Here is a 10,809-nt window from a genome sequence, read left to right as displayed (position 1 = left end):
ATGTTCTAGGGAGAGAACTTTGTTGATGGTGAAAACCTTAGGTAACAGAGATGGGATGGTGGGGAGATGAGGTGGGATATCTAGGAAGTAAGCTGACATCACTTTATCCCCTGGAGAGAAATCTTCTGTAGGGATCTTTTTATTCCTCCTTCTCCTTGGTACTTTCTTCTTTGTTTCTTTTGCTGTTATCCTGCTCTTTGTGGTCTCTTTCTCTAGGGAGATTTTGTTGCTGGGCTCATATGATTCTGGTGGTTTTGGCTCCACTTGAGTTTCCTTTAGCTGTGACAGCTGCTGATTCTCTTGTTCTTCACCCAAAGGAATTCCAGGGTGTACAGCTTGTGCTTTAATTCTTTTTTCTCCCACCATTGCTCTGTCATGCTCTGCCCTTAGTTCCTTACCTTCCTGACTTGCTTCTTGTGAGGGTTTGAAGACGTTGAAGGTGAGTTGTTCGTCATGTATCCTCAGTATTAGCTCTCTTCGGTCCACATCTATGAGTGCTCTGGCTGTAGCTAAGAATGGTCTTCCCAATATGATTGGGTGAAGGTGACTTTCTTCCATTTCCAGTATGACAAAGTCTGTGGGAAGGAAGTAATTCCCAACCTTCACCAGCACGTTTTCAACCACTCCAATTGCTTATTTTTGAGTTTTGTCCACCAGCCTAATGACTACGTCTGTGGGCATCAGCTCATTGATTTGCAGCCTCTTCATAAGGGATAAAGGCATTAAGTTGATGCTTGCTCCCAGATCACAGAGTCCTTTGTCAAACATTGTTTCTCCTATGGCACAGGGGATGTGAAAACTCCCTGGGTCCTTCTTTTTTGTAGGCAGCTCTGGTTGAATGAGAGCACTGCACTCCTTGTTCATCACTATGGTTTGTCCTCCCTTGAGTGAGCTTTTCCTTGTCAGCAGCTCCATCATATACTTGATGTATGAGGGCATTTATTGGAGAGCCTTGATGAATGGTATGTTCACATGGAGGGATGCAAATATGTCAAGAAACCTTGAGTATATTCTCTTCTCTATACCACCATTTAGTAATTGGGGAAAAGGTGCATAGAGCCTCAGCAACTCTTTCTGCATAATTGTGGTTTCCTGAGGATTCTCTTCTTGCTTTCCTGCTGATGAATCTTCAGATTGTTCTGATGGTTTGTTCAGCTCTTCCTCAGTCTCCTTATCACTTATAGTAACCATCTTGCAATCTTCCCATCTTACTTTCTTTGCTTCACCTCTTGGATTTTTCTCTGTGTCACTTGGGAAGCTATCAGTAGGTTTGGGAATCTTCTCAGATAGGTATCCCACTTGAAATTCCAGCTTCTTGATGGTGTCTCCCTGATTCTTGATATTGGCTCGCACCTCCTCTTTGAACACCTTGTTATCTTGAATCTCCTTGCATATACCTTCAAGTAGAGTCTCAATCCTTGATAGTCTTTCTTCCGATGATGGAGAGTTGAGATTGGAAGGATGAGAAGTGCCATTTTGACTTTGGTATGGATGTTGAGGTGTGTTGTTAGGTGGGTGCTGATATGATCTCTGTGTGGAATGTTGGTGAGTTGCATTGTTGCTGGGGTTGTGACGTCTCTGATCTTGGCCTTGATCCTGTTGATTTTCCCACCCAAAGTTTGGGTGGTTGATGTGTGGAAAACGATCCAACACAAAACTCACCAGCAAGTGTACCGGGTCATATCAAGTAATAATAACTCACGTGAGTGAGGTCGATCCCACAGGGATTGAAGGATTGAGCAATTTTAGTTTAGTGGGTGATTTAGTCAGGCGAACAAGAGTTGATTTGAGTGATTTGTAATTGACAGAAGCTAAATTGCATGAATTGTAAATGGGGATGGGAAATTTGCAAGGAATTAAAGAGAACAGAAAATAAAAGTGCTGAATCTTAAAGAACAAGAAATTAAATGGCAGAAACGTAGAACGCAAGAAATATAAATTGCAGAATCTTAGAGTGCAAGAAATGTAAATAGCTTGAATGGTAAATGAGTCAGGGGTGTGAGATTGCAAGAACTAAACAAAAGAACAGTAAATCTCAACACATAGAAGAGTAGAAGATGACTTGAATTGAACCGAATCTAGAATGGAAACGTAAATAAACTTGAAAAGCATTCAACAGCGAAAATAAAATGATGGCTCCAGATCTCAGGACCCAAGAGACTAGATAACCAAGTCTAGATCTCAATGCCTTCCTAGATCCAAATTTAGAATTCAATTGCAAAAAAAAAGTAAAGATCAAGCAGTAGAAGAAGCCAAACCAAATTCAATTTCCAAAAGTTGCAGTAAAGTGAGACAGAGAAATCTCAAGGTGAGATTGAGACAGAATTTCCTCAATTCTCAACACCCAAGATTTAAGACAAGCGTAAATGAAATTTAAAACAAAAAAACTAAGAGGAAGATAATTCAATTCCCCTTCCCCAAGACTCAGAATCTCAGAATAACTCCTAACCAAAAGCTCTCCAAAACTACCCAGCAAAACTAAAAGGAAAAGCTCTTGAAAAACTTAAATTCTAAGCTATTTATACACTCTCTTCAAATGATCTTCAAGCCTTGAATTGGGCCCTTGCTCTTGATGGAATTGGGTTGATAGAAGCCTCTGTTGATTGCCCTTGGAGTTGGAAAAAAACCCACTTGTGAACCGGGTCAGAACCGGGCCATGAACCATTAAAGCTTGAGTCAAAGTTTGAGGCAAACTTTGACTCAAGCTTTCTGTAGCAGATTGCCTCCCGTGCTGTCATCCATGTTTGGCTCAAAGTTTGAGGTCAAACTTGAGCTCAAACGTGGATCCTCCTTTGCATGTCCTTTGGCCAACGTTTGGCCCAACGTTTGAGGCAAACGTTGGCGCAAACGTGGCTCAATTAAGCCTTCAATCAGGGACTCTTCTTCATACTCAAATGGAGCCAACGTTTGACCTCAAAGTTTGAGGCAAACGTTGGCGCAAGCTTTTTGCTCCCTGGGTCTTCTTTTTGTGGCCCCAACGTTTGACTCAAAGTTTGAGGCAAACGTTGGCGCAAGCTTTTGATGCCTCCAGGGTGAAGTCAAGTTCTTCCTCACGTTTGAGCTAAAGTTTGAGGCAAACTTTGGCTCAAGCTTTTTGTCCTCTCTTCCTCTTTTCCATTCCTTCTTTCTTCAACCCTCTTCAAAGCTCTTTTCACCTATCATCAATCAATCAAAAAGATCAAAGCTATGCTCAAAATCATGAGATTGTTTCTCTTTCATAATATATGACAATTATAGCACAAAATCTCATGAAAATGCATTAATTTATCCATGGTTGATTGAATCAAAGGAAACATGAAATTCTACCCAATTGGCTTACTTATGTCTCAAGAAAGTGCATAAAATCTATTGAAAACAAAAGAAAAAGACTAGTGAAACTAGGCTAAGATGACTTGTCATCACAACACCAAACTGAAAGCTTGCTTGTCCCCAAGCAAGAAAGGAATTATTGAGAAGAAAGAATGAAATGGGAGAGGATGTTTATACTAGCAGAGTATTATTGGTAGCTCATGGGGTTTTATGTAGATATGTAAATACTCACTTCTTATTGACATTTAGGCTTAGAAAGCCTCCTCCAAGTATCAAGCAACACACTGCTATGACCTCTCACTATTCCTTTGTCCTTGATTATTATTTTTTTTTATAAGCTCTAGTTCAGTGTCATGTGTAACAAGCTCTTTTCTTTCTTTATGCTTGACACATTATTCACTATAGACACTTGGCTCACATTCCTTCTTAGAGCATTGATGCCCAACACCTCTTTGGGTTACTAAATGCCTTGTAGTTAGGTTGCTCTTGATAGTGGACTTTCAGTTGATGATCCCGGATTAGTTAACCTAAGTCACCAAGTGTTGATGCACTCCAAAGAACATAATAATCCAAGCAGATCCTAGTACAAAGACACCACATACATATATTCTAAGGTTCAAGCTATTGGTGTCTAGCTTTGTTTCTCTTTTTTTTTTGTTGCCACCTTTGGCTTTTTCTTTTTAACCAAGGACTTTTATTTGATCGAGATTTATAGACAGTTAGCTACTCTCTACTTAAAAGAAGACAGTCTAGTTCTTTTATTCACTAAAAGTGAGCTATCATACAATCACACATACATACCACCACTTACTATTATTGTACTCCCAGCTAACAAAGAACTATCTCACTTCACATTTCAAACATTTCTTTTATTGAATTAAAGATGCAGGGGATAAAGCATGCTTTTAGTTAAGTGAAAGTAAACACACAAGTACATACGTAGACTAGCTCACTTATTGCAAAGAGTGATTCTACTTGTACTAGATGAACACTTTAGCAAGACATAAGTCAAAGTATTTCTCAACAGCAAGAGTTAAGTATAGATACAACCTATTGGTTTGCAGTTCCTTTGTCCTTCCTTCTGTTGTGCCCCTTTTGAGTTATGATGCATAATGTCTTCAACTGGTGGTTAGTTCCCTGCACAATTCTCAAAAGTTGCTTGCACTCAAGCCCTTAGGTGACTGGTTAGTCTGCATGAATTGAGTGTGGCTTTTGGATTTAATTTGGTGTGTGAACACCAAACTTAATTCCTTGCCACTGTCTCTAATGCAACAGGTTGTACATTTATAAATTCTTTTGGCCTTGCTAAAGGTTATGGAACCAAAACTAAGAAGCAATTAACTAGTTGAATAATTTGTCTGATTGCTTGGAGCTATCATTATGCAAGAGGTGAGAGTATGCTTTTAAATGAGATTTTGGTGGAACACCAAACTTAGAATCCTTTATTCTCCTTTAAATTGTTTTGGTGTACAACACCAAACTTAGCTCCTTGGAATACATACTTAATTATTCAACATTCTTATTGAAAAAGCTATGAAAACACAATTACCTCAGGTTGGGTTGCCTCCCAACAAGTGCTTCTTTATTGTCATTAGCTTGACATTCTCTATGCTTGTTCAGCTCAAATTCTGGACTTTCTTCTCCTTGTCCCATTGTCCTCCTAGGTAGAGCTTTGCTCTGTGACCATTTGCTATGAAATGACTCTTTGTTGCTTCATCTTGCAATTCAAGGCTTCCATAAGGAAAAACCTTTGTCACCAAATATGGGCCAGTCCACTTAGCCTTAAGTTTGCCAGGGAAGATTTTAAGCCTTGAGTTATACAGGAGTACTTGCTGTCCTGGCTTGAACTCCTTCTTTATGATCTTCTTATCATGCCACCTCTTAGCTCTCTCCTTGTGTATCTGAGCACTCTCATAAGCTTCTAGCCTGAATTCATCCAACTCATTTAGTTGTAACAACCTTTTCTCTCCTGCAGCCTGGGAATCAAGGTTGAGGAGTTTAGTGGCCTAAAAAGCTTTATGTTCAAGCTCTACAGGGAGGTGACAAGATTTGCCATATAGTAGTTGAAAGGGAGATTTCCCAATAGGTGTCTTGAATGCCGTCCTGTATGCCCAAAGTGCATCTTCTAGCTTTCTAGCCCAATCCTTTCTAGTAGCCCCTACTGTCTTCTCCAAAATCCTCTTCAGCTCCCTATTGGAAAGTTCTGCCTGACCATTGGTCTGTTGGTGATAAGGTGTAGCCACTTTATGTATCACTCCATACTTATGAAGTATTTTTTCCGTCTGTTTATTGCAAAAGTGACCACTACCATCACTCACCAGTCCCCTAGGTACTCCATACCTAGTGAATATGTGTTTCTTTAAGAATTGAAGGACAACTTATGCATCACACGTGGTTGTGGCTATGGCTTCCACCCATTTTGAGACATATTCTACTGCTACCAAGATGTACTTGAAAGTGTAAGATGGAGGAATAGGCCCATGAAATCAATACCCCAAAGATCAAACAGCTCTACTTCCAAGATATAGTTTTGAGGCATCTCATTCCTTCTTGTCAAACCCCCAGCTTTTTGGCATTCGTTACATTGATGAACAAATTCTCTGGAATCCTTAAAGATGGTCGGCTAATAAAATCCACTTTGAAGCACCTTGGCTGCTGTTCTTTCATGTCCAAAATGTCCTCCATAGGCAGAGCCGTGACAGTGCCACAAAATGTTGCTCATTTCACTCTCAGGGACACATTTCCTTATCACTCTATCTGAACACCTTCTGAATAAAAATGGTTCATCCCATAGAAATTTCTTTACTTTATTGAGCAATTTCTTTGTTTGTTGCTTGGTGAATTCCTTAGGGATTTTCCTTCCAACCTTATAGTTTGCAATGTCTGCAAACCAAGGAGCTTGTTGAATCTGCAAGAGGTGTTCATCCGGAAAATTTTCATTCACTGGATGAGATGCTTCTTGAATTGTTTCTTGTGGCAGCCTTGACAAGTGATCAGCAACTTGATTTTCACTGCCTTTCCTGCCTTTAATTTTAATATCAAACTCTTGTAGGAGTAATACCCACCTGATGAGTCTAGGTTTAGCATCCTGTTTTGTCATTAAATACTTAAGAGCAGCATGGTCAGTATAAACTACAATTTTGGATCCTATCAAGTATGATCTAAACTTATCAAATGCATAAACTACAGCCAGTAACTCCTTTTCTGTTGTGGTGTAATTTTTTTGAGCCTCATTCAAAACCCTACTTGCATAATATATGACATGATGCAAGTTTTCCTTCTTTTGTCCAAGTACAGCACCAATTTCAATGTCACTTGCATCACACATAAGTTCAAACGGTAGTTCCCAATTCGGGGGTGTGATGATTGGTGCTGTTGTGAGTCTGTTTTTTAAAGTTTGAAAGGCATGCTGGCAAGTTTCATCAAAGACAAAAGGATTATCAATCATCAGCAGATTACTCAAAGGTTTGGCTATCTTAGAGAAATCCTTGATAAACCTTCTATAAAATCCTACATGCCCTAAGAAACTTCTAACAGATTTCACATTAGTTGGTGGAGGGAGTTTTTCTATGATCTCAACCTTTGCCTTGTCAACCTCTATCCTTTTTTTTGAAACTTTATGACCAAGAACAATCCCCTCGGGTACCATAAAATGGCACTTCTCCCAGTTCAAAACCAAATTAGTTTCTTGGCACCGTTTCAAGACAAGAGTTAGATGGTTCAGGCAAGCGTTAAAATTATCACCAAAAACAGAAAAGTCATCCATGAAGACCTCTAAAAACTTTTCGACCATATCGGAGAAAATGGAAAGCATACACCTCTGAAATGTGGCTGGGGCGTTGCATAGCCCAAATGGCATCCTCCTGTATGCAAAAACTCCAAATGGACATGTGAAGGCAATCTTCTCTTGGTCCTTGGGGTCCACCACGATTTGATTGTACCCAGAATATCCATCCAAGAAGCAATAATAGGCATGGCCGGCCAATCTTTCCAGCATCTGATCAATGAACGGGAGAGGAAAATGATCTTTCCTGGTGGCATCATTCAATCTTCTATAGTCTATGCATATCCTCCACCCAGTCACTGTTCTAGTAGGGATTAACTCATTCTTCTCATTGGTGATGACCGCCATTCCTCCTTTCTTTGGTACAACTTGGACCGTGCTCACCCATGAGCTATTAGATATTGGGAAGATTATCCCTGCATTCCATAACTTCATTACTTCCTTCTGGACAACTTCCATTGAGCTCCTTCTACACATATATCCATAAGGACTTGGTCCAACCTTTGATCAAAGTTGACTCTCCTTGTGTAGGGGCGTGCGTTCTCTTCCATGTATGGCAAGTTGAACGCCAACCTCACATTTTCCGGACTAAAATCTAAGTATTTCCCCCGAACCATTGTAACATAGTTCTTTGGATCCGGGTTTTTACTTTGATCATGGTTCTTGGTGATCCATGCATTGGCATAGAATTCTTGAACCATTAGGATGCCGACTTGTTGGATGGGATTTGTTAGAACTTCCCAACCTCTTCTTTGAATTTCATGTCGGATCTCCGGATACTCATTTCTTTTGAGTTTAAAAGGGACCTCAGGGATCATCTTCTTCTTGGCCACAACATCATAGAAGTGGTCTTGATGGGCTTTGAAGATGAACCTTTCCATCTCCCATGACTCGGATGTGGAAGCTTTTGTCTTCCCTTTCCCTCTTCTAGAGGATTCTCCGGTCTTAGATGCCATGTAATGGAAAAACAAAAAAGCTATGCTTTTACCACACCAAACTTAGAATATTGCTCGCCCACGAGCAATAAACAAAAGAATAGAAGAAGAAGAAGAAGAAATATGGAGAGGGAGAGGGAGATGTGGTTTCGGCTAAGAGTGGAGGTCTTTATATAGGGAAGGGAGGGGGGGTTAAGGTTCGGCCATATGGGTGGGTTTGGGTGGGAAATTGGTTTTGAATTTTGAAGGTAGGTGGAGTTTATGAGGTAGGTTTATGGGGAAGAGTGGATGGATGTGAGTGGTGAAGAGGTGATGGGGAAGAGAGATTGAGGTGATTGGTGAAGGGTTTTTGGGGAAGAGTGTTTATGGGGTTGTGTGAAAGAGAGTGGTGAGAAGAAGTGAGTGGAGGTAGGTGGGGATCCTGTGGGATCCACAAATCCTGAGTGGATCCTATGGGGTCCACAGATCCTGAGTGGATCCTGTGGGGTCCACAGATCCTGAGGTGTTCAAGGATTTACATCCCTGCACCCTTTAGGCATGTAAAAAATGCCTTTGTACCCAACTCTGGGCGTTCAGCGCCAGGTTGGTGGCCATTTTGGGCATTCAACGCCCATTTGTGTGCCATTTCCGGTGTTGAACACCAGAACCATGCCTGTTCTGGCGTTCAGCGCCCAGAAGCTGCCCATTTTGGGCGTTCAGCGCCAGAACCATGCTCTGTTCTGGCGCTGAACGCCAGACAGATGCTCCTCCAGGGTGTGATTTTTCTTCTGCTATTTTTGATTCCATTTTCAATTTTTATATTTATTTTGTGACTCCACATGATCATGAACCTAAGAAAATATGAAAAACAATAAAAATAAGAATTAGATAAACATTGGATTGCCTCCCAACAAGCGCTTCTTTAATGTCAATAGCTTGACAGTGGGCTCTCATGGAACCTCACAGATGTGCAGAGCTTTGTTGAGACTCTCCAACACCAAACTTAGAGTTTGGATATGGGAGTTCAACACCAAACTTAGAGTTTGGTTGTGGCCTCCCAACACCAAACTTAGAGTTTGACTGTGGGGGCTCTGGTTGACTCTGCTTGGAGAGAAGCTTTTTCTGCTTCCTCTCCATGGTTGCAGAGGGAGATCCTTGAGTTTTAAACACAAGGGAGTCCTCATTCCATTGAAGGAATATTTCACCTCTGTCAACATCAATTACAGCTCTTGCTGTGGCCAGGAAAGGTCTTCCTAGGATGATGGATTCATCCTCTTCCTTTCCAGTATCCAGGACTATGAAATCAGCAGGGATGTAAAGGCCCTTAACCTTTACTAATACATCTTCTACTTGTCCATAAGCCTGTTTTCTTGAGCTGTCTGCCATCTCTAGTGAGATTTTAGTAGCTTGCACCCCATAGATTCCCAGTTTCTCTATTACAGAGAGGGGCATGAGGTTTATTCCTGAACCAAGGTCACATAGAGCCTTAAAGATCATGGTGCCTATGGTACAGGGTATTATGAACATTCCAGGATCCTGTCTCTTCTGAGGCAATGTCAGTTGATCCAGATCACTTAGTTCATTGATGAACAAGGGAGGTTCAACTTCCCAAGTATCAATGCCAAATAATTTGGCATTCAGCTTCATGATTGCACCAAGAAACTTGGTAGTTTGCTCTTCAGTAACATTCTCATTCTCTTCAGAAGAGGAATACTCATCAGAGCTTATGAAGGGCATAAGGAGGTTCAATGGAATCTCTATGGTCTCTAGATGAGCCTCAGAGTCTTTTGATTCCTCAGAGGGAAGCTCCTTATTGATCACAGGACGTCCCAGGAGGTCTTCCTCCTTGGGATTCACGTCCTCTCCTTCCCTTACAGGTTCGGCCATGGTGCTTATGTCAATGGCCTTGCACTCTCCTTTCGGGTTCTCTTCTGTATTGCTTGGGAGAGTACTAGGAGGGATTTCAGTGATCCTTTTACTCAGCTGGCTCACTTGTGCTTCCAGATTTCTAATGGAAGACCTTGTTTCATTCATGAAACTCATAGTGGCCTTAGATAGATCAGAGACTAGATTTGCTAAATTAGAAGCATTTTGTTCAGAGTTCTCTGTCTGTTGCTGAGTTGATGATGGAAAAGGCTTGCTATTGCTAAACCTGTTTCTTCCACCATTATTAAAGCCTTGTTGGGGCTTTTGATCCTTCCATGAGAAATTTGGATGATTTCTCCATGTTGAGTTATAGGTGTTTCCATAAGGTTCACCTAAGTAATTTACCTCTGCTATTGCAGGGTTCTCAGGATCATAAGCTTCTTCTTCAGAAGATGCCTCTTGAGTACTGTTGGATGCAGCTTACATTCCATGTAGACTATGAGAGATCATATTGACTTGCTGAGTCAATATTTTATTCTGAGCCAATATGGCATTCAGAGTATCAACTTCAAGAACTCCCTTCTTCATAGGCGTCCCATTACTCACAGGATTTCTTTCAGAAGTGTACATGAACTGGTTATTAGCAACCATGTCAATGAGTTCTTGAGCTTCTGTAGGCGTTTTCTTTAGGTGAATGGATCCACCTGCAGAACTGTCCGGTGACATCTTTGATAGCTCAGATAAACCATCATAGAATATATCCCGGATGGTCCATTCTGAAAGCATGTCAGAAGGACACTTTTTAGCCAACTGTTTGTATCTTTCCCAAGCTTCATAGAGGGATTCACCTTCATTCTGTCTGAAGGTTTGAACATCAGCTCTAAGCTTGCTCAGCTTTTGAGGAGGAAAGTACTTGGCTAAGAAAGCCGTGACCAG

The 10,809-nt window shown here is 41.0% G+C and overlaps 1 non-coding gene across 1 annotated transcript; it reads left to right on the top strand.

Moving 5' to 3' along the window:
• The first annotated feature begins 10,653 nt into the window (after positions 1 to 10,653).
• LOC112788172 (small nucleolar RNA R71) lies at positions 10,654 to 10,761 on the top strand. The gene has a single exon (XR_003195548.1). It is a non-coding gene; the product is annotated as a small nucleolar RNA R71 (small nucleolar RNA).
• Positions 10,762 to 10,809: the final 48 nt, after the last annotated feature.

Source organism: Arachis hypogaea, chromosome 20, assembly GCF_003086295.3.
Source record: "Arachis hypogaea cultivar Tifrunner chromosome 20, arahy.Tifrunner.gnm2.J5K5, whole genome shotgun sequence".
Taxonomy (NCBI): Eukaryota; Viridiplantae; Streptophyta; class Magnoliopsida; order Fabales; family Fabaceae; genus Arachis; species Arachis hypogaea.
The sequence above is the reverse complement of the archived record's forward strand: the minus strand, read 5'-3'. Positions and strand labels throughout refer to the sequence as shown.